Source organism: Trachemys scripta, chromosome 5 (genome assembly GCF_013100865.1).
Source record: "Trachemys scripta elegans isolate TJP31775 chromosome 5, CAS_Tse_1.0, whole genome shotgun sequence".
In the NCBI taxonomy this organism is placed as follows: Eukaryota; Metazoa; Chordata; order Testudines; family Emydidae; genus Trachemys; species Trachemys scripta.
The window spans coordinates 4,630,051-4,653,915 of NC_048302.1; the positions used below are offsets into that span (position 1 = coordinate 4,630,051).

General features: G+C 44.6%; 1 protein-coding gene across 1 annotated transcript in view; it reads left to right on the top strand.

The window, feature by feature from the left end:
- Window positions 1–23,865, top strand: part of ADGRL3 (adhesion G protein-coupled receptor L3) — a gene marked incomplete in the record, with an annotated part of 777,222 nt that overhangs the window by 152,011 nt on the left and 601,346 nt on the right. The window contains 1 exon segment of the mRNA XM_034772562.1: window positions 2,256–2,322.

Here is a 23,865-nt window from a genome sequence, read left to right on the forward strand (position 1 = left end):
GGAAGAGTGTGGTTAGAGGCGAGCACTGGACTCAGGTGTGGGACAGATGGGCTAAGATTGGTCTGGTCACCCAGCTGAGATGTTGGGGCGAAGGCTTGGTTCATGTTCTGTGTTGGCTTTTCTGTTATGAAATGAGACTGACCATAAAGGAGTGTTCTTTAGCATCTAGTGAACTGTCTGGACTTGTTGATACCCTGGGTGAGGGAAAAGTCAAGTAAGGGCTCACCTGCAACACCACATCCACCTACAAGGGGGGCGTGCCCGGTCAGCCATGAACCGTGACCTATAGGCTGCCAAGTCCACACTTAGGTTCCTAGATAAATTTGCCTGATTTTCAAAAGTCTTGAGCATCTTCAGTTACAGTTGACTGCTCTTTAGCATTGCTGTACAGCTAACCAGATTAGATCGTGTTAGAGTCCTAGGCTAACCACAAGACCAGCCTTCCTTTCACAGCACCAAAGGAGCAGAAGAATATGAAGAATTGGGTTGAAATCCTGGCTTTGCTAAAGTCAAGGACACAGCTCCCATTGGCTTAAGTAGGGCCAGGATTTCACCCATGTCACCTTGTATAGCTCCATTAACTGACCCAGGTTCAACATTGTTGTGCTGAAATTTGCTATCATTTTATTCAGTGGGGTCCTCACTTGTGGACGGATATCCCTATTCAGAACAAGGCTCATTGGGCATCACTTCAAAGGAAAAGGGCCTCTAGTTCCTGGATATATCTCACTCCAGTGGTGAAATCTTGACCCAGGGAAGTCAGTGGGGCCAGAATTTCACTATAGGTTGATGGTTCTGAACCCATGGTCCTTGGACCCAGTAGTGGATTAGTCACCGGGCCTATGGGGTCTGTGCCCAGGAGCTCTGGCCAACTGGGGCCCCCCGGAGTCCCATGTGGGCTGGTGAAGCCCTCACACCCCGACCCAGCTTCCGGACAGTGGCAACGAGGGGAACCCCCACACCCCCAACCCGCTCCCTGGTGGTCGGGCAGGGCAAACCCCTGCGCACCCAACCCCGCTCCCCACCAGTGGGTGCAGGAAGACCCCATTCTCCTGCACCCTGACTCTAGCAGAAGCTGGCTGGCCACAGGGGAAGCCCCCAGCACCCCCCCACCCTGTCCCTGACAGAAGCTGGCAGGCAGCAGGGGAAGCCCCAGCACCAGGACCCCTGCTGCGGCCCTGGGACTGGAGGAGCTCTCGCTACCTGCCACAGCCTCAGGGCTGGGGAGCTGTTATTCCTGCTGCAGCCTGGGGCCGTGGCAGGGGGATAGAGCTTCTCTGGTCTTGGGGCTGTAGTGGGGGGGGCGGGGAGGTGGCAGGGATCCTGGGTGGAACTGGGGCAGGACTCTGGGGAAGGGACAGAAAAGGGTGGGGCCATAGGCAGGGTCACATGCAGAGGGGGCGGAACCACAGGTGGAAGGGGTGGCGAGGGGCCCCCCACTTGCTCTGGCTCACGGCCCCAGGAAACCTTAATCCACCTCTGCGTGGACCACCTCTGGTTTGCAGATCCGACTATGATTAGAATGAAATTTCTTGATAAGCACTTAGCAGAGAACTTGGATTCTGGTAGAGGAGATGACACAGAAGAAATCTCTTTCCAATGAAATAGTCCATATTATGAAAGATGTAGAGAACCGCTGCTTTAGGTGATTCCTTGGCAATGACTAGACTTCATTAACACTGGATTCCACCTTACTGGGACTTAACGGCTTTTAATTTCTTTTTGTCATTTTAATATGTGACTCATAAATGAAATAAGTCATTGTTCCCTCCCCTGTACGTTATAGAAATGTAATAGATGTGTAAATAAATTTGGAAAGAAAACTAAGGCATAAAAACTTGTTCCTGCACTTCTTGAGTGGAATAGTTGATATAAAATGGAAGCAGGCTTGCACCTTAGAATTATATAAATACAAAAATGTTTCTGATATGGAACATAAGTACATAGCCCTTTCTTTGCCAATGTTCTTTTCTCTTCTTTTCTTCCTAATTGGCATTGAGAGCTGTCAGTATTTTCTTTAATCTAGGGGAGGGATGCACCCTGGTTGCTATCCGTAAAAAGATATGCTCTGTAAATATTCACATTAAAAATTCACATAGTCCTTAATAAATCAGATCTATATATCCCGGAAGAACTGTGCTAATGGGTGTGTGTTGTGAACATGTATCAGAAAAACATTTTCATAGCTGTGTAATAAGTCCTCAGAGGCAAGTGCAAATGAGCCTAAATTTTTTCTTTTTTTCTTTTTCTTCCAGAAATGCTGATTTCAGTAATTTGCAAAAAATAGCGTATGGATTTTTAGCAACTGAAGAACAAGATAAGGTAATTATTAGTTCATAGAGTCTAGCCTTCTTTGTTAGCTGTTGCAAAATGTTTGAAGCACTGGGATAGATAACTGTGTCGCACTGTGCAAATCTATAGCAATGGTGTCATTGTTTATGGCATTAAAAAACGTCATTTCGTAGGCACAGTCCTGTTTCTTTACAGTGCTCCTTTTCCATAAGAGCAATGTGGGAATAAAAGTAACAAAACAAGATGCTGATGAAATAAAAAGACGCAGACTATCACACTGTGAAATGATGCAGCATGCATATGGGTTAAAGAGGTGAAAGAGAAAAACAGGTGTTCATACGCTCCAGTGAAAAAGGCTGTGCAATCATCTACCTGGTATAGCTATTTAGTATACTTGTATAGCTTTGGGCAAGTGTGTTGGTCCCTGTTTCAATCTCTAGCATGAAACAAAATGGTGGTCATCGCGCTTGCATGAGCCCTGCTGCTCAGAGCAGCTCCTGACTGAAGGGATTGCAAACAGCAGAAGGGGAAACCATGTGCGTTACTATAGCCTCAATCTCTAGTTTCTTTGCCAAGCTGCTCTGCAAGATTGGGAGGGTTTTCTCACTTGACCTGTGCGAGCTCTGCAGAGCTCAAGTCACCCATGGCTGGCTTCCATTGTGTGTGGGCAAGCACTCCTTCCTCTTGTGATTCCAAGGCAAGGAACCAGGGGTGCAGACTTCCCTCTGTGCCGGGATGTAGGGGAGGGAATGGGTCCCAAAGTTAACTTTCAAAGTGGGGAGAAATCAGAGATGCCACAGTGTGTAAAGTGAAAGGAAATACATAGATTGTATGTGTTGGATGTTTTTAATATAAATAAGCAAACTTTAGGAACTAACCCACCAGAAAATGTAACCAAAATGCAAAGAACCTAAGGAGAGGAAATTACATGAAGATCAGGAAAGAGCCTGCAGAAACATTTAAAGGATTCTTATGAGACATTATTTCACTGCTCTCCTTTGAAAACTGCAGTGGAGTGATGACTTAAATTCTCTACATCTACATTGCTGCATCCTTGATAAATTAGCACAATGCACTTCAGTAGTGATCAATAAGCAAAGACAGCAAAAATAAATAGACTACAATATTTCAAGGCTATATTTTGTTATGTAGGCATGTGTATGCTTTAGAAATGTATATATTTCTTGTCTAGAAGTAGATCTAGCTCCTCATTCATCAGGAAAGGCTGGTAGAGGGAAGTGTGCTGTGAGAGAAGCAGAGCCTTTGATCACATCAGAGCCCTGAATGGTGGGTGGGGATTCCATGATTAGGGGACCTATAAAGAAGCCAGCCAACAAACAAAGCTGAAAACAGGAGAGTTTGAGGGGGAGTTTGTAAGGGGAATTTGAGAAAGGGGGTGTGTGGTGGTGTGGTTTTGTTTTGCGTGTGGGTTGGTTTTTCTCTTGCCAGGAGTTTAGGCGGGAAAACTATGACAGATACAGAGGCAGCACTGGTTGTGACCCAAGGAATGGATGAGACAATGAAGATAACCGGATGTGGAAGCTGTGGGATGTACATTATCCTGGAGCAGGGACCCGAAAAGAGCTTTGTTTGTTTATTTGTATGAAGTGCTTATGGAAGAGAAGATCCGAGGTCTGGAGATGCAGGTGGAAACTATGGATTGGAGAACTGTGAGGGGAGACCGCTGGGTGGGGAATGTGGCCAGTGGAAGCATGTGACTGGAAGAACCAGGCAGAGGTCAAGACTGGCTAATGAAGGAGAAATAGAGCTGAGTTACAGGTTTGCTGAGTTGGATAATGAAGGCGTGCAGCAGGCAGTTACAGAGGTGGGAGAGAGAGGCAGGAGAGAAGAGTGGATAGCCCTACAAGAAGAGGGGATGAAGCAATAAAGATAGCCAGAGTTTGGAGCCCCCAGAGGATAGAAGATGACTCGCAAAAGATTGCAAGGAAGAACAAAAAGAGAAGAGGACTGGGAGCCAGAAAGAACGGAAGGAGGAAGGCCAGAGAATCACACCAACCCCAGGAAGAGGCAAGTCTACATCACTGGAGACTCCCTACTAAGAAGAACGGACAGGCCTATCACCAAAGCTAATCTGGATAACAGAAGGGTGTGCTGTCTGCTGGGAGCTTAAGATACAGGATGTGGACCTGAGTGTGAAGTGGGGCCTAATGATAGCAGGAAGAAATCCAATTATTGTCCTTCACATAGGAACAAATGGTACACATTGTGCCAAGCTGGGGAAGACGCTTAAGGAATTGGAGGTCTGGGTGATCTTCAGTGGAATTTTACCTGTCCCTACAGGAGAAGAATGAAGGTGTGACAAGATTATGATGATCGACAGACGGCTCAGGCAGTGATGCTGTAAGGAGGGCTTTGGGATGTTTGACCACTGGGGCCTTGGCTACACTTACCAGCTAGTTCGACGGCTGGAAATCGAAGTTCTGGGTTCGACTTATCGCGTCTAGTCTGGACGCGATAAGTCGAACCCGGAAGTGCTTGCCGTCGACTGCGGTACTCCAGCTCGGCGAGAGGAGTACCGCGGAGTCGACGGGGGAGCCTGCCTGCCGCGTGTGGACCAAGGTAAGTTCGAACTAAGGTACTTCGACTTCAGCTACGTTATTCACGTAGCTGAAGTTGCGTACCTTAGTTCGAATTGGGGGGGGTAGTGTAGACGAAGCCTGGGAGGCATTCACGGACAGAAGACTGGCACAACTGATTAAAATAACTTTAAACTGGGAGTTCAGGGGAGACAGATGGGAAATCAAGAAAGCGAGGATGCAGCAATAGAGAAAGGAACAGCAGAGGGTAGGAGAATGGACATTAAGAGGAAAGATAGTGCCAGTACCGATAATGCTAACAGGCAGGACAACCTTGGTTCAGATGATCATGAGCTAGTTCAGTCTACACTAAATGGAAGGATAAACAAAAATAAGTCTGCAACAAGGGTCTTTGATTTGAAAAAAGCAAAAAAACCTCAGGGAATTAGGGGAGTGGATTGGACTGAAGAACTCAAGGATCTGAATGTGGAGGAGGTTTGAAATTACTTTGTCAGAGTTCCTGAAGCCTGCATCCCAAGCAAGGGGAAAAAATGCGTAGGGGAGGGTTGCAGACCCGCCTGGATGAGGAAGCATCTGTGACATACCTGGGCACAATCCAGACCATTGAGTAGCTATGTAACCCCTTCCCTGTAGCCTGGGGGGGGGACTCTTTACAATGTCTTGCTGAACACAAACAGCCTCCAGCATGCAAGCCACTCCCAGCTATGTCTGTGTGTGCGCTACAGCCAGCCAGCCACCCCTTGGGTCTCACCAGCCTTACAGATTATCACGTGTTCCCCCAGAGACGCATGTCCTGTACTGCCCAGCCCGCTCCTGGACAGTGCAAATACACTGAGTGTGTTATTTCTTTAAGGGAATAATATGCATACAACTTGTTACCCCACATGGCGTTACCAGACACTTCAGCTTGAACACACTGGTTTAGAGAAAACAACTTTATTAACTACAGAGAGAGAGAGAGAGATTTTAAGTGAATACAAGTAATGAGGCATAAAAGTCAGAAATGGTTACAAGGAAAATAAAGAGAAAACACTTACTGCTGCCTAACTTAAACTACATTCGATTCAAAGTTTTCTCACCCCATGCTTTCAGCAGTGTTACTGACCAAACTCTTTAGATCAGGACCCCTCCCCTAGAGTCCAACAGCTGCTTTCTTTGTCTGTTCAGATGGAGTGACTGCGATGGGCAAGGAGAGAGAGAAGGGGGGTGCCTTCGGGGGTTTCCCCCTGCTTTTTATAGTTTGTCCCCCTCTTGAAAAACATTTCCAGCTGGGAGCAAGGCGACAGACGGTCTGTGTGGAAGGGAACTCCATGCTGTTTCTTTGCTAAAAATGTAGATTTTTGCCCCTGCCCCTTTTTTCCTGCCAAAGAATGGCCAATTAGGTAATGGTCCATCAGCCTTGTTTACACCTGGCTGAGGCCTCTTCTTGACCTTTGTATTCAAGGAACTGGTTTCGCCACTCCCCAGACTTATTTGGAAAATACACTTTTAGTCATGATCTCAGTTTGCTTATAACTTCATATATTATGCTGCTATGTGCTCTTTGCCATGATGTTATTGATCCAACAAATTTGGCGTTTTCAAATGGTACCTTATAAGGCATACTCTGTGCGAAGATAGTTACAGTAGTGTGTCGAGTGTGAATACAGGGGTATATTCCATTGCAGCATCTCAAACAGGTTATTAAGAGAAAGCAGGAATGGAAGATGGGATGGATCAAAAAGGAAGATACCTCTTGGAGGTCAGAAAGTGTAGGGGAAAAGTGAGAAGTGCCAAAAGCCAAGCAGAGTTGGACCTTTCAAAGGAATTTAAAACCAATAGTAAAAGGTTCTATAGCCATATGAATAAAGAGAAAACAAGGAAAGAAGATGTGGGACCGCTAAGCACTGAGGATGAGATGGAGAGTAAAGATAATCTAGGCATGGCCCAACACCTAAATGAATACTTTGTCTCAGTTTTTAATATGGGTGATGAAGAAGGTAGAGATAGTGGCAGGATGGCTAATGGTAAATGAGGATATGGAAATTACCAAATCTGACGTGGAAGTCAAACTGAAGCATTTTAAGGGGACCAAATCGGGTAACCTGGATAATCTCCATCCAAGAATATTAAAGGAACCAGCATATGAAATTGCAAGCCCAATAGCAAGAATTTTTAATAAATCCATAAACTCAGGGGTGGTACCCTATGACTGGAGAGTTGCTAATATAGTACCTATTTTTAAGAAAGGGCAAAAAAGGAAACTACAATCTTGTTATTTTGACCTCAGTTGTATACAAGGTTATGGAACAAATTTTGAAAGAGAAAGTAGTTAGGGACATAGAGGTAAATGGTAATTGGGATAAAATACATCATGGTTTGTCAAAAGGTAGATCGTGCCAGACCAACCTCATCTTTCTTTGAGAAGAATAACTGATTTTTTTAGACAACAGAAATGCAATAGATTTAATCTACCTGGATTTCAATAAGGCATTTGATACATTTCCACATAGGGAATTATTAGCTAATTTAGAAGGTGAGGATTAATATGAGAACTGAAAGGTGAATAAGGAACTGGCTAAAGGGGAGACTACAATGGGTCATACTGAAAGGTGAACTGTCAGGCTACAGGGAGGTTACTAGTGGAGTTCCTCAGGGATCAGTCTTGGGACCAATCTTATTTAACATTTTCATTATTGACTTTGGTACAATAAGTGGGAGTGTGCTAATAAAATCTGTGGTGACCCAAAGTTGGGAGGTGTTGACAATATGAAGGACAACTGGAATGTCATACAAGAAGATCTTGACGACCTTGAAAACTGGAGTAATAGAAGTGGGATGAAATTTAACAGTGCAAAGTGCAAGGTCATGCACTTATAGGCTAACAACAAGATTTTTTGCCAAAAGCTGGGGATGTATCAGTTGGAAGCGACAGAGGAAGAGAAGGACCTCGGTGTATTCATTGATCACAGGATGACTATGAACCGCCAATGTGATATGGCTGTGAAACAGGCTAATGCAATCCTTGGATGCATCAGGCAAGGTATTTACAGTAGAGATAGGGAAGTGTTAGTACCATTATACAAGGAACTGGTGAGACCTCATCTAGAATACTGTGTGCAATTTTGGTCTCCCATGTTTAAGAAAGATGAATTAAAACTGGAACAGGTGCAGAGAAGAGCTATTAGCATGACCAGAGGAAACCTACCTTATGAGAGAAGACTCAAAGAGCTTTGCTTGTTTAGCCTAACCAAATGAAGGCTATGGGGAGATATGATTGTTCTTTATACATACACCAGAGGGATAAATACCAGGGAGGGAGATGAGTTATTTAAGTTGGAGACCAATGTGGACAAATGGATATAAACTGGCCATCAAACGGGTTAGGATTGAAATTAGATGAAGGTTTGGAAGAGCCTTCCAAGGGAAGAAGTGGGGGCAAACAACCTAACTGGCTTCAAGACTCAGCTTGATAAATTTATTGGGTGGGAGGGGTATGATAAAACTGCCTACTACAGAGAACTCTTTCTCATGTGTCTTGCTGGTGGGGTTTGCGTTCAGGGTCCACCTGATCACCATACTTGGATCAGGATGGAATTTTTTCCCAGGTCAGATTGGCTGAGACCTGGGGGGGGGTGGGGGGGTTGCCTTCCTCTCCAGCATGGATCACAGGTTGCTTGCAGGTTTAAACTAGAGTAAATGGTGGATTGTCTGTAACTAGAAGTCTTTAAATCATGATTTGAGGATAACTCAGTAACTCAGCCAAAGGCTAGGGGTCTATTACAGGAGTGGGTGGGTGAAGTTCTGTGGCCTGCAATGTGCAGGAAGTCAGACTAAAGCCAGATGTGACCATCATGATCACCTAATATCTGAGTCTATGAAACATATGGCTGCTTCAGGTCCTTTTATAGTGCTGTACTGTGTTTGCAGTTTAATACCAAATATATACCTGGCAAGAAAACATGCAGGGAAGATGTACGGACCAAATGTTTAGCCTCCAAAAAGTGTTTAAATATAACTGTGTTGGTCTTTTTACAGAAATATCACCCTCTGTAGTTTCTGCTCTTACAGATTTCAATTGCCTTGCTAATGATGATGGGTGAAATTCTTTTAGCAAGTAATTGCATTAGGAATTATAATGCTGTTTAAAGCTCCATGAGAACTTCTGTCTTTGAGATCTCCCTGTCATCCAGCCTAGTTTGCTTTTTTCTCTTCACCTGAAATGATAATTCAGAGACAAGTTATCTGTAAATGGTAATTGGGGATAGTTGTCTATTAGGATTTGAACACTCATTGTTCTGAGTGCATGCTCTATTATGCATGTCAAAAAGGGAGAATCACAATCTGTTTTTTTCTAAAATCATGTAAGTCCCTGAATTTTAAAAAAAGGAACAATAAAAAGGTATTAATGGCTCCTGTAGAATTATATTTTAGATATCCTGCAGGTTACAATAACATGCTGTATGTTGGCAAAGAGAGAGATTATGCTGCTCTATTGTATTTTACTTGACATTTTGATTACTTGGTGCTCCTTTATAGGAAAGTGAAATATTAGTCCCTAACTTAGCTGAGAAATTTAAAATAATTTCAGTGAAACCATTCATTGTTATTTATTATGGTTTTGGAGTGCTTACAGTTGTAAATCAGATTTTAAACTCGATTGCTGTTTTCAGATAAATAAGAAACTAAAAAATGCCGCAAAAATACAGCATGGCTAAATGCTTTCCAAGGACTTGGAAAGTAACCCTGTATGCTGTAATGGGATGTGACTGTAGATCCTCAAACATCTGAATTATTTCCATTGGTTTTCTGAAATGCTGTGAACACTATTGATTTAGAATTTAAGTAGGAGCAGTGCAGTATTGTAAGAAAATAAGGCTATGCATGGTGCGAACAAATAGTAATTGGTATTTATTGTCATATTTGTCTATTTGATGAATATGTAACATTTATTAGCCTCTCTCATTCTCTCTGGGATCAGGCAGTAAGTAGTGAGCAGTTCATTTTAGCTGTGGAAGGATTCCTGGCTAGTCATTTGGCTGGATAAACTATAGGCGTAGATCAGCTGGGCATACAGTAACTACTAGGTTTAACAGGGTTTTTACATTTTGTGCATTGTGGCACTAGGTAACGGCAGCTCTGGTTGAAGTACGTTTTGTATATTTACATTGTTCTCCATCATGTTGAGCAAATCCCAACTGCTGGGCGTGAGTTTTTCCAGGGTAGTGTTTTCTGCAGCTGTCTTGATGGACCATTGGGGCTGAATCCCCACCCATATAAAATAGGAGTCTTACTCTTGAGGCTCATACATTTGGCATAAGGGTCCCTTATAACCTCAGAAACCAGGATTACTCAGATACTGAGTTCTAGAAACCTGGCTATGTTTTATTCTCTGCATGACCAGGCCAAAGTAAGACTTTCCAGGGCTCAAGGGCATTAATACCACTCCCAACTCATTTTGTATTCAGTGCCTTTTTTTAACTGGTTGGCCATGACATTAAGATTTCTAATTAATTTAGAAACCACAGGCAGTTGAAGAGAGTGAACAATGTAATAACTGGGCCATCGGGCAGAGTAAAAGCACATCAATTATTCAGGCAGTCTTTCCTGCTCATTCCATTCCTGGAGATGTGCTTGCTGTCAGTGTGTGTCAGCCATCCAGCAAATGCCCTTCAGAATCTACATGCATAAACACTGGCCTTTTGAAATCTGCATGAAGATACCTTGAGCATTTGGAACGATAGCTGCCAGTGCAATGAGGAAAACGTGAACTGTCTGGCTGCTGCTTAGTGCCTTTAACAACATTTTGAGTTTCCAGTCAAAACTGACTGTATCGCGGGAACCTCTGGAAGGAATAACTAACTCCTCAAAGAGGTTAGCCATATCCTACTCATTGGAAAGTAATAGAACAATATTACTCTAAAATGCTATGCGCTTTTGAATGGATTTTTCTCTGAACAGATGAAGACCAATATCTTTAGAAAATATCAACCTCTCTTCTTATTTCTCTGAAATCCCCGAAGTGCAGAGTACATGGATTCCACGGATAGTTCCCTGGGAAATTACCTTGACTGGAACAGACACAACTACTGTATTCAGATGAATGTTAGTAAGTAGAGCAGTTTTCCCACCAAAGGCAGTCCTTTCTGCTTTTTCCCAGTCACTGCCATCGCTTTAAGCAGAACATTACCCCTTGCGATTCAGCTTAGAAGCGTGAAAGTTTGAAAACTAAGATGCTTTTCTTCATGTGACTTAATAGATTTTAAGGAAGCATGATCATTTAGTGAGTCTGACCTCTAGCATTGCACAGGCCAGAGAATTCCAGCCGTGATTCCTGCATCTGGCCTGATAACTTTTGGCTGGGCTAGAACACGACTGTTAGAAATGCACACATTCTTGATGTAAAGATTTCGTATAATGGATAATCCACCCGAGTGGTGAAATGGAACGGCAAATAAGGGGCCAGTCCTTCTGAAGTGAAGTTTTGACACTGACTGCATTAGGAGCGTGAGGTTCTGTTCTGAATTACAACTGGCCTTGTCCTGTCTAAGCCTGTTGTTGGGGGCAGCCATATTGCTTTTAAAAAGTGCCGTGGTTCATGACAGCACCAGTACTGTATTGATGTTACTAATGATATAACTTGCTGGCAAAATGGCCACTTCCAGCTGCAGGTTTGGACATGCTAGTTGTAATTAATAGTGGACATTTAATTCTCTGATCTATGTGACCATTTAAGAATCAGTCCTTCCCATGGAAACTCTTTCAAATCTGTCTCACTGTTTGCCTGAGCAAAACAGATACAATAGTTTTGCCTTAATAGACTTGGCTGTAACTTAAACACTTGAAATGATATTAGACATCCTTTCTCCATTAGCATTGCACGTTGATCCTGACCATATATCAGTTGAGTTCAGTGTTCATTAAATTAAAGGAACTAAACTCTGTCGACAAATGCTTTGGCTAAATGGTGCCTTCAGTGTACCGAGAACAAGAATGCAATTAGCTGAAATGTATGTTTACAAAATTTTAATTCCTGGGGAGTATCTTCTCAAATTGCCTGTTACAGTTGTTTGGCTGGCGAGCTTTCCAAGGATTGTAATTTGACAGATTTTGTAAAGCTTGGTTGTAACACATGTACAATGGAGTGTTTAACTGATCTATTATATATCTGAATAAAACTAAAGAATATCAACTCTGTAGACAGACTGTACGGCTACATGCCCCTTCGCTGTCTCCAAAAGTAAATGCACAAGCCTTCTGACTTGTAAAATTACTCCAACAACAGGCTTTATGGATTAATTTTTCTAATTTCCCTCACCTCACAATTCTTACTGGATTTGATCTTCAATCCTTAGGATGATCCCGAACATCAGGTGTTTAGTCTCACAGTGCCAAAGTCCTTGCACAGAGTGGATTTGTGTTTTGCACACAGAGCTAGTGCACAGGCCTATATAGTTTGCTGTAATTGGAAACAGGAGGCCTTGCTGGGCTAGAAGGTCCTGCATTTTCAAATCCATCTGAGTTACTTAGGAGCGCAGATCTCATTGGAAGTCAATGGGACTACTTGTGCTTCTAAGCCACTTAGGTGCTTTTGCAAGCTCCATTCTTCGGCTATGTTTTCTAAAGTGACTGGTGATTCTGGATGCCTTGTTTTTTGGGGTATCCAGCTTGAGACACCATAGAGGGACTGGATTTTGCAGAAGGTGGGTGCTTAGCATTTCTAAAAACCAGACTCCTTTAAGGTGTCTCAAATTGGGCAGCCAAAATGATAGGTGTCTAGAATCACTATCCACTTTTGAAAGTGTAGACCTTAACTCAGAGGTGGGTAAACTACGGCCCACATCCAGCCCACGGGACCGTCCTGCCCGGTGCATGAGCTCCCAGCCCCTTCCCCACTGCCCTCCCTCCCCCCACAGTCACGCCACCGTGCGAGCAGCGCGGCAGTGTGTCTGGCTCTGGCCGGGCGGCGCGGCTGCCAGACATGCTGCTCTGAGTGGCATGGTAAGGGGGCTGGGGCTGGATAAGGAGTGGAAGGTCCTGGGGGGCAGTCAGGGGACAGAGAGCAGGGGGTGGTTGGATGGGGCGGAGGTTCTGGGGGGCAGTCAGGGGATGGGGTACGGGGGGGGTAGATAAGCGTGGGAGTCCTGGGGCAGGGGTGGGGGTGTGGATAGGGGTCAGAGCAGTCAGGGGACTGGGAGCAGGGGGGTTGGATAAGGGGTGGGGTCCTGGGGGCGGTTACCACTCAAGGTAACTAGATCTGCTTCCCCACGCCCCTTCCATTTGTTTACCCTGGTCATTTGACAGCACTCTGTAGGAAGTCCATTGTACTTCTCTGTGGATGGGCTATTCCACACTCCTGCATTATTCTGGGTGGAACTGCAGAGCTTTCCGAGTTGGGCTGAGTGTGACACTCCAAAAGTGAGATTAATAATTAATACACTTATTTCTAAATAGTAAATTAATAGGTTGCAAAGAGGCTGGCGGGGATGGGGAGGGGTTGGCACTCTCAGGGGAGGGGGTTGGCACTCTCAGGGGATGGAAGCTACCCCAAGGGAAGCAGCAGAGCGTAAGTTGTTCCAGGAAAATGAACAGCTTTCTAAAAGCATTGCAGCAGCTGCATTTCGCCTGGAGTCGCTGGGGCAGTGCACCTCTGCACGATCTCCAGGAACAGACCAATGGTGGAAAAGCCACAGGTTGATTCAGTGCTTAGGCCTAGCTCCTCAGAGGTATTCAGGGTATTACAGTAGAGTCTCAGAGGTACGAACACCAGAGTTATGAATGCACCGGTCAAGCACATACCTGTTTGGAACCGGAAGTACGCAATCAGGCAGCAGCAGAGACCCCCCCCCCCCAAAAAAAAAAAAAGCAAATACAGCACAGCACTGTGTTAAACGTAAACTACTAAAAACATAAAGGGAAAGTTTAAAAAAAATGATTTGACATAGTATGGAAACTTTCTGTGCTAGTTTTATTTAAATTAAGATGGTTAAAAGCAGCATTTTTCTTCTGCATAGTAAAGTTTCAAAGGTGTATTAAGTCAGTGTTCGGTTTTAAACTTTTGAAAGCACAACCATAACATTTTGAACAGAGTTATGAACTACCTCCATTCCCACCGTGTTTGTGACTCTGCGGTTCTAGTGTAACTTGAAAGTTAGGAAATCTTTTTATCTCCCAAGTCTGTCATGTAGTTGAAAGATTATAGTAAGGCCAGAGAGAGGAGGGAAAATAGCAGATAAGAAAATGTTGTAGGCAAAACTAAATTAGTTCATGGTGCTTTTAATTTGCATGGTCCTGAATATTGATTTTGATCTCACCCTGTACTGTGTAGAGTTTATGGTGTGGAAAGGATAAGGCATTTTGAGTGTGCATAGATAACAACAAAATGGCACATATTAACTTCAAGCATTACTAAAATGTTACTTTGTGTGCTAAGACGCATAGTGTCAGTATTTATTAGTTCATTTTCTTCTTACTGTATTCTAGAGCACAGATTTCTTTGCAGCTGTTTTTTGTAGTTTCCATTCAGATGAAGAGTGCGTTTTGGACTTATTGGGTAAGTAAGCATTTCATGGGCTTGAATGTCTAGCGACAAACATTAAACAGTTACCAGAATAATATAATTTGCTTCCTACTTACTGATTGCAGGATATAAATGGAATACTCTGTATAATCTGTTTGGCAATAGCTTATAGACATGTTGAATGATGGAGAATGGACTAATAAAGACCAAGCTCTTGATGGAGTTTGGGCTACAATTTATCAGCCCCACAGCAATTGGAATAACACATGACTTTGGTTGTCCGATTCAGGGTTTCTCAGTCGTTTGGATACCAGGGACTGGTTTGCTGCCTTCCTAAATTGTGTCAGGGAGATCTCAGGGACCAGCGTCGGTCCATGGACCAGTAGTTGAGAGACACTGCTCTAATTCACATGATGGCAGGAGGTGCGAGGCTCCAGAGCAGTGCTGCAATGTAATGTCAAAGCGTAAAATGCATGGAATGTAATAGGGTTGTAAAGATGGTTGAGAATACAGTGCTGTTGTTGCATGTGCTGGAAGCCGTACTTATTGGGCCATATTCAGCTCTTGGAGTCATGCCATTGAGTTCTTGGAGCCAATGTGTTTAGTTGGCAGGGCATTGGACTGGGATTCAGGGACCTGGGTTCTGTTTCTGACTCTGCCATTGATGTGCTGTGTGACCCTGGGCAAGTCACTTCACCTCTCTGACTGTTTCGCCTTTTGTCTGTCTTGTCCACTTCAGTGCTTTGGAGCAGGGACTGTCTCATACTATCTGTTTCTACAGTGCCTACCACAGTGGGGTCCCAATATCAGGTGATGCCCTAAGGGGCTACTGTATGACAGATAATAAAGTATTAATTCCCAACAGTGTAGCTGAGGGGGGGATTTGGCAGAGATTGTTCAGTTATTAACAATGGACCAACTCTCACAGCCCTTACAAAGGTCCCACTTGGGCCTTTTGATCACCTCACAGAGGGTCCTCTTAGTGTGCGGATCTCATTTCCCCCATGCACATGGAAAGGGAGGAACCTGTTCTCCAGCAACCTTTCCCCTTTCCCACGACACTGCTGAGGGTGCTCCATGAATCCAGGAATTCATGTGGGGGAGGGATGGACTAATGGAAGAGTGAGTGAACTGGGGTGATTCCAGGTAGGGCACATGGGGCCTGTTTTTTAAAGGTCTTTAGGTGTCTAAAGATGCAGATAATGTCCTGTTTTCTTTCCTTCCTCCTCCTCTCCCCCACAAGTCCACATCCAGGTGGGACTTCCCTGGAAAGCTAATACAGCCAGGTTTTGTGCTCCTTACCAGATCCCTCAGTACAGGACATCTCTCAGGACAGCCACCAGGTTTTTGGGTCTGACCCTTGATTTTTCTCCCAGGTTGTGGAAGGAAAGCAGGGAGACAAACCCCATCTCCCCAATAGAAGGCAGAGGGAATATCACAAGAGGACCCTGACACTGGCCCTGATTCAGCAACACACTTGACTTCACTGGGAGCTAAATGTTTTCTTAAGTGCTCTGCTGGAATCTGGGTTATCGGTGTGTTAACGCCGAGAGGTATGATCAGAACCTCCCTATTCACACAGTGCTTACCCAGGCAAACAACCAGTGTCTCCACTAGGAATTTCCTGGGTGAGGGACCTTTGGGATTTGGTCCCAGTCCAATATTTTTTTAAAACATTTTTTTTTTTATTTTAAATATTGACAGTGACCAATGCTTTCTGTACTAACTTGCAAGTAAAGTCTTCTGGGAATATGTGGCTCACACACACATCACATGCCCCAGACAATACGTGGATATATGTCCCATGACAGGTGATTGCATTATTAGGAGGATGGCCCTATAAATGAATAAGGTGCATTTATTTGGGATGTAAGAAGATTTCCGCTGAGGTGGTGGAAATCCTCCCTTGTCTCAGATTTTACTTAAATCTTTGCCTCCCAATTGTGAAAACTGTTCTTGAAAGAGAAGATACCTGATCAGATCAAGACACAAAACTAGAACTGAAGACAAGGAATGACTTATGTTCTTCTGTTTATGTTCTGATTGAAATGAAAGGAGGTGAAATTCTCAGTGCGGATGGCTTGAGGTTTAGTTTTTCACATGGCATGCGATATTCATTAGGAAACAACATGGCTGACTGGGTCACCTACAGTCACTTGGTAGGAAGGCTAGGTGAGTGGAAGTGCAACGTTTTCCTATATCCCCATCTCTCCCCTTCACTCCCCACCAAGGGCTCAATTGTGGCTTTGCTGCAAGTAAGGGCAGACCTGGGGAATGTATTGTGACTCAGTCTGGTTCCTGGTTCCCTGCCTTATTCTGGGGTGAGGTGATGGAGGGGGATTTATCTTTTCCAGCCCTACGGCTGGCCCAGTTACTTCCCTTGGTGTGTCAGCTCAGCTGCACTGGTTGATGCGTGGAGCTGGGGGAGAGCTCTCCGACCCTGTTGGTCTACTTCCCACCCACATGAAGATGTTAAATCTTCTCTTGCCCCCCTGAGGTGCAGGTAGTCTGTGCAAGGGAGTAAGGGGGTGTTTTATCCCTCCTAAGTCCCGTTTGTGCGTGCGTAACACCATTCACATCTGAGTCTTAAGGTCTCAGAATGTGGCAATTTGATTAAAGTCTAAATCAGAAAACGTCTTAAAACTGTGTGTCCTTCCATGCAAACTAAATTGAAGGGTTTAAATGCACTCAGTTTGGCTTAGTCATTTCCCTGCGGTTCATGACTGTACTTTTATATTTAGGCTGTGTACTTTGTGAAACAAACTGAATTGACCTGATGATTTGTTTCACAGAAGTTGTACGGCCTGAGGATGAAGTTTGAAGGATTTAGTACAGTGTAGAAATGGCAGTGCCTGTAGAACTGTGAGGGCCTGATCCTGCTCCCATAGAAGTCAATAGAAAGCCTGAATTGATTAAAGGTTCATATATGCTGCCCCTGCAGTTTGTACTACAGGGGAGTGAATAGCAATGCACACCAAAGCGCGCAGTGTAACTCCCCTGTGTGGATGCTGGGGGCACAAACTAAAAGGTTCCCACTTTGCATTAATGTCGTCCTGTTTGAAGAGAACTATGTGAATACAAACTTAACAATCTTTTCATTCACGCTGCAGCGGCCACATCGGGGAGGTATGGTGGAGCCCCGGGGGCGCTGTAGTTCTCATCCAGGTGGTCTGAACTGCAGGGTGGTGTTGACATGCCCTAAATGAGAAGGGGCAAAAATTCCTCTGTGCAGTGGCATCCCTTGCAGCATAGCAAAGTGACGTTACCGTGTGCATGTTTCTTGGCTGCAGAACAGAGAGGACCAGTCCAAATTTTTGCGTGCCCAACTAAAGGCAAGACAAAATTAAGGGACCCTTCTGAAAATGTAGACTCCACATTAACAAGCCCTACTTCTAGATTCCTAAAAATGTGAGAGAAAAGATTTTATCTGATTATATTAATATAAAGATATTTTAAATTTAATAGCTTTGGGTACGTTTTCTTTCTTTCTTTTTTTTTTTTTTTTTTTTTTTTACTATAAATATACCCCAAAGGAATAATTCTATTTTTAAGAGGAGTTTAGTATTATGATGATATGAAAGTGTATAATTTATTATTCCAATTGGAGGTGAAGGAATTTAACATGTCAGATTCTCTATTCATTACTCCAGCAGTCAGGACTAACAGGCTGTTCCTTCACATATGCTGTCAATCATTTAGATAGACCAATTATAGATTCAGGTTTGGATTTTTTAAGCTTTAAAAGAAAAAATTACAGCAGAATAAAGTACAGTACGTGAATGGGAAAAAAGTCCTGAGACAAGAATGGTCATCACCATTTTTATAAGCTTGTGGCCACAATTCTAATGCTGCATTGAGCCTCTCCGCTATAGATTGTCGGCTTGACGTCAGAGATGCTTCGCCTGTCGCTCTGTGTAGAAGGCAAGAGCTGTTATGCCAATTAGAAGTATATGCAAAAAAAAGGGGGACCAGGATTTTCAAAATGGAAGGCCTAAAGTTAGGCTCCTAAATCCATATTTAAGTCCTGCTCCTGCAGAAACTTACACGCCTGCTCCTCTCTCCACATTGTAAGCAGTTGATTAGCTTCAGTAACACTAGTCGCAGCACGTAAGGTTAAGCACATTTGTAAGTCTTTGCAGGATTGGGGTTGTAGGCTCCTAATAAGGCCCTATTCCTGCACCATTGAAGTCAATGGGAACAGGATCAAATCCTAAATTACCTGGTTTTGAAAAGTGCTGTGTAGCCAGCCCACTGACTTGGATGGGAGCTGATGGGTGCTCACTACTTTTGTAAATCAGGTCCATTATTTAGGAGTGTAAGTCTGGAGTTAGGAGTCTACAAACCTCATCTTAAAATTGAATTAGTGCTTATGGGTATATTTATAACTAGAATACTTGTGGTGTGTATTTTGGTCAACATAACTTAATGTAGTCTAATTGGTTGGGAGCAGAGATAGGCTAGCTCTAAGTGCTTTAGAAAATCTCACCCTGGATTTCTAGGGGTGAAGGCCCAGAGCCTCATCTCATTATGCCACATCCTCCTGGGGAGGAAGAAGGGATATATTTTTCTAATTAGAGACGTTTCAATGAGACACAGAATAGGAAACAAACTGGAGGAGGAGGATCTGCACCCACGTTAGCAAATATCCAGCTTTGTCCAATCTCCCAAACCGAAAGGCTGATGCCCTAAAGTTAATAGGTTCAACTGTGCCTTCAGCTTTTCCGCATCACGCATGACTGGTGTGTAACAATGGGCACCCTGTCTTTGGACAACAGTGTTACCATGCTATGGTGATGCCGTCATATCTGAAGTGCAGCAGCGTCACTCCACATGCCAGGACTTCAGGTCAGAGCCTTCAAATTGACAGCCATAAATTTCTCTTTGGTTTTGACTTCTCTGAAACAAGGGTGTGAAGAAATTCTGTGGCTCTTGGAATCATTGAAATCTCTTACACTGGGAACCGATTTCCTTTTCTCCATTTGGTATTTAAAATGTGCAGCATATGCTGCCGAACAACTTGAGTCTCCCTCTCTCAAATGTCCGAAAAGACTGAAGGTCACTCGTGGTCTTTATATGGTGAGAACTCATGAGAAGAGTTTATTTAAACTTTTTATAAAAGCAGCTTTTTTTCATGGCCTCAGTCCAGTAAACACTTATATGCATATGTCTCTTAAAGCATGTGAGTAGCTCTGTTGACTTTCATAGGTTTAATCATATGCTTAAAGTTAAGTATGTGTGTATGTTTCTGCAGGATTGGGGCCCACGTTTGCAGTTTTCTTGTATGCTACAAATGTGGCTTGCAAGATTTGTCTACATATATTGGCAACTTGTAGGGGAAAAATAAGGTAGGAGTGAATGAGATGCCCTATCTGTGGTATGATAATTCCTTCAGGCAGAAACATCCATTTCAGTATGCAGTGTTAAGACACTATAAAAGGGTCTAGTAATTATTATTTGAGTATGTGCTCAGTGTGTATCCCACCATAGTGCATGTGTGCCCAAGGTATTAGATTGTTTTTGGAATACCCATGTCTGTTCAGGCCATGCCTGCACCCTGTATCTCCGCATGTTCCCATGCATGGGCATACAGGGCAGAGCCGCTGGCAGCTTCTCTCACTTCCTTCTTATTACCCGTGGCAGAGAGATGGAAGCTGGTGAGGGTCTAATCCACAACTCTCTTCAGTTTAACTTCTAAACTACGTTTTGTGAAGAAATCCTTCTTCACGTTTTTTAATTTGTTTATTTAAATACAAATAAAAGGCCTATAGGGTACCGCCTGGACAGTGGGGCTAGGCACCCAGTGCCAACCGCCACGGTGGACTCTGAGGCTTCAGGGTTTAATCCCTGCCTGACCTGTGGCAGATTCATCCCCCTGGTTTGTGGGTACAGACGATATCTTTTCTGTCTGAGGAAAGGTACATCCCCTTGCTGCATAAATCCTTCTTGTTGAGGACTCGCAAGTTGAGGGGCATGCAGCTAAAACTTTACCTGCTCGAGCAATCGCCACACGTTGCCGCAGACCCGGCAGAGACATCCACCTCAGCAAGTGCCTCTCTCTCAGCTGGCACCACACTCTGGTCCTGCATCAAGCAGAAGACAGGGAGGAAAACCCTATCAAAATTGGCCTGGGGCTCATCAGCGTCAATTGCTCTGACAGCGGGGCTGCCGAGGCAGCCGATGCCGACAATGCCTTCTGGCACCAACAGATCAGCGCTCACCTCGGCAGCAGTGAAGTCCTCTTGAGAGCTGACACCAAGAGGTAGGACCAAGTGGAGACCAGTTGTGGCTCCAAACACAGAAACGCTGCCCATAGAAAGGAACAAAGACATCACTCCTCCTGGGACAAGGCGTCTAAGTGCACTGCCAGAGGAGTGGTGTTAAGCTAGCTGACACTGCCAGCACTGGTACAAATTACGGGCCCGAGGTGCACCCACCCACACCGAACTGTTGGAACCCCTCCAGGGATGTCATTGATCTTTATACAGCAGTGGGGCCAGAATTAAGAACCTCACCCCTCAGCACCACTACTCTCAGAATATTTCTCTTCATCACCCCTGCTCAATCATACAGTCCCACTGGTGTCAAGCAGGGATGCCTCTGCGCTATGTTTTGAAAGTGGCTTTTGAGTTGTACAGGAGACCTCCCTCCAGGGCACTGACCCAGCAGAGACATGAGTGCCAATGGGCTGATCAGCCAAACCCAGGCCAGTACCCAATCAATGTGCCACCTTGGCCATACTGGCCCTAATGGGCACCATCATGCCACATGTCCCATAGCAGGTCCCCTTCCTGCTGATCCAGGAAGCTCGGGGGTTAGGCATACCATTGCCTAGACCGTCAGTGCTGATAAGGTAGTCCAACCAGCCCCTGGATCCCCTGACTCATCATGGATACCCTGGATATAGAAATGATGGTCATACAGGAGAGAGCCCCTAAACTCTTTGACATCCTAATTGCATCAGATCACCCTTGCCTATCAATGAAGGCACGCTGGAGCTGGCTAAGGGCTCCTGGGGAACCCTGACCACAATTCAGCCAAAGTACAAGGAGGTGCAGAAATGCTACCAAGCGCCCCCTAAAATTTTCAAGTACTTTTACGCCCCCATCCAAACCCCGCGTCGTTAGTAGTTGCAGAAGCGCCCATTGGCCTGGAGCGGCAAACTGCAGCCAGTGGGAGCCGCGATCGGCCGAACCTGCGGACGCGGCAGGTAAACAAACCGGCCCGGCCCGCCAGGGGCTCTCCCTGAACAAGTAGCGGCCCTAGTTTGAGAACCACTGATCTAGAGCTTGGAGCCATCAGACTGGCCTGTGTGGTACATCTGCCTGTTCTCCAAAATTCAATAGTATAGAACTTCACAGACAGCATGACAGCCATGATTACATGAACAAGCAAGGGGGTGCCCACTCCTCCCCACTCTGCCCAGAAGACATTGACTTTGGGAACTGGTGCCATTGGAACGAGGTAACACTGATGGTCCTTCACCTCCTGGCAGTGACTTAGCAGACTTCCTGAGCCGGACGTTAGTGACCAACCAGGAAAGGTTATTGCACGGATCAGGCACAGAAGCAGTCTTCCATCAGTGGGGATTCACCACAATTGACGTATTTGCCATGAAGGATGACACACAGGGTCAGAACTTCTGCTCAAGAGGAGGTCTGAATCCAGGGTCGCTCTCAGATGCTTTCCTCCTGCCGTGGAACAGTGGTTGGCTGTATACCTGCCCACCAATCCTCCTGATTTTCAGAGCGATTTCCAAGATCGAGAGACAAAACCACAATCATTCTGTGGCTTTATAATGGATGAATCAGTTTCAGCTTCCAGATGTCCATTCCATGCAGGAATGTCTGATCCAGTCTGGATCCGCACCATGGATGGGTATTGTGTCCAAACCTGAACTAACGGCAGCTGATGCCCTGGCTGGCTCTGAGCACCATGGACAGAGACCTGCTCCCTACAGGTCCAGGAGATCCTGATACAAAGCAGGAAAACCTTTGCTGGAAGAATGGATTCTTTAGAACGTCAGGGGTTCTCAATATGGGCAGCTCAGAAAGGCCTGGCCCAGGCTTCGGTACTGCACATTCTTGACTACTTACTACACGTCAAGGAGGACCGGTCTTTCGCTCAGCTCCATTAGAGTCCATCTCACAGCGATTTCAGCTCATCACCCACCTATAAATTGTGCTCAGTTTTCTCTCATCCCACAGTATATTAAAGTTTCTTAAAGAGTTACAACACACTTCTCCACCTGTCGGAGAACCCACTCCTGCCTGGGACCTCAAAATAGTCCTCCAGACACTGGAGAGCCTCTATTTGAGTCTTTCTGAATGCTCCTGCACCACCTCGCTCTGAAGATGATCTTACTCTCCTGGCTGAAGTGATAGTGACTAGGTGTGATGGGGTGCAATCTGGACTGTGGGACTGCTGAGCTCTCTATCCTACCAACTTGGGCTGCCTCTCACACTGTGATGCTGAAGTCAAGTTACAAGTCTCTGACAGGCACTGCACTTACACAGATATCCACAGGCAAGGACACACCCAACTGAGTTACATGAATGATCTCCCAGCCACTCATGAATCATCAATAGAGAGGTTCCAGCCAATTTCCCCAGCTCCTCAGCCTTGCACCCCAGAAATATACCATCTTGCACTGCTCAAGGTTCCCTTGGACAGTGCAAACTCATTAATAAGTTTACCACTTCTTCATAGGAAAGTGGACATGCACCAATTTGAAGATACACAGTTACAGTAGGGTAAGGAACTGTTCTTTAATGCTTACTCAATGGGTCTGAACCTGATCTCACTTACACAGGCTTTAACTTGGCATAACCCCACTGACTTTGATGCATGTACTCCTGATTTTACTCTGCTAACAGGGAGACTAGATCAGGCCCACTGTCTAGAAGCTGTTCACTAGAAAATCATTCTACTTATTACGAAGGAATAAATGCACTAGGAAGCTAGTGTGTTTGCAGTTTAGCATAATAACGTGCTTCCCTTTATCATAAGCATGCACAAATGCAGCCCCATGGTCTCTGATTCTCCTTCTCTCTTTGCATGCCAGGCTTATCCAAGAGAAAAAAACAATCTAATTGGAAGGCACTTTATGCTGCTGAAGAACCTCCCTTTGGCATATGTTCAGAGGATGAAGGTGCTTCTCCTTCTGTAAGCCAGGGCTTCCTGGTGTGAGATGTATGCAAGCTGCTTGTGTCTCTTCTTCTTCCAGGAGCAGCTGTGTTATTGTAAGCCCCCTGAGGAAGGCAAGCCTGCCAGTCTCTATAATATTTAAAGAGTCACTTTGTCTCTCCTTATAACTACTTTAGTTTACTCAAGTGATAGTTTCGTCTGCAAATCAGTCTTTCTTTTAAGCCACATGTTCGCAATTTTAAGGTTTTAAAAAATCCTGCATAAGCATTTTTTATTCTTTAAAAAAAAATCTGCAAAAGTACAGTCTCTTTTATAAGTGTACATGGCTGTTTACCACATTAGAGTGCACAAGTTAAACCTCTTCATTTGCTT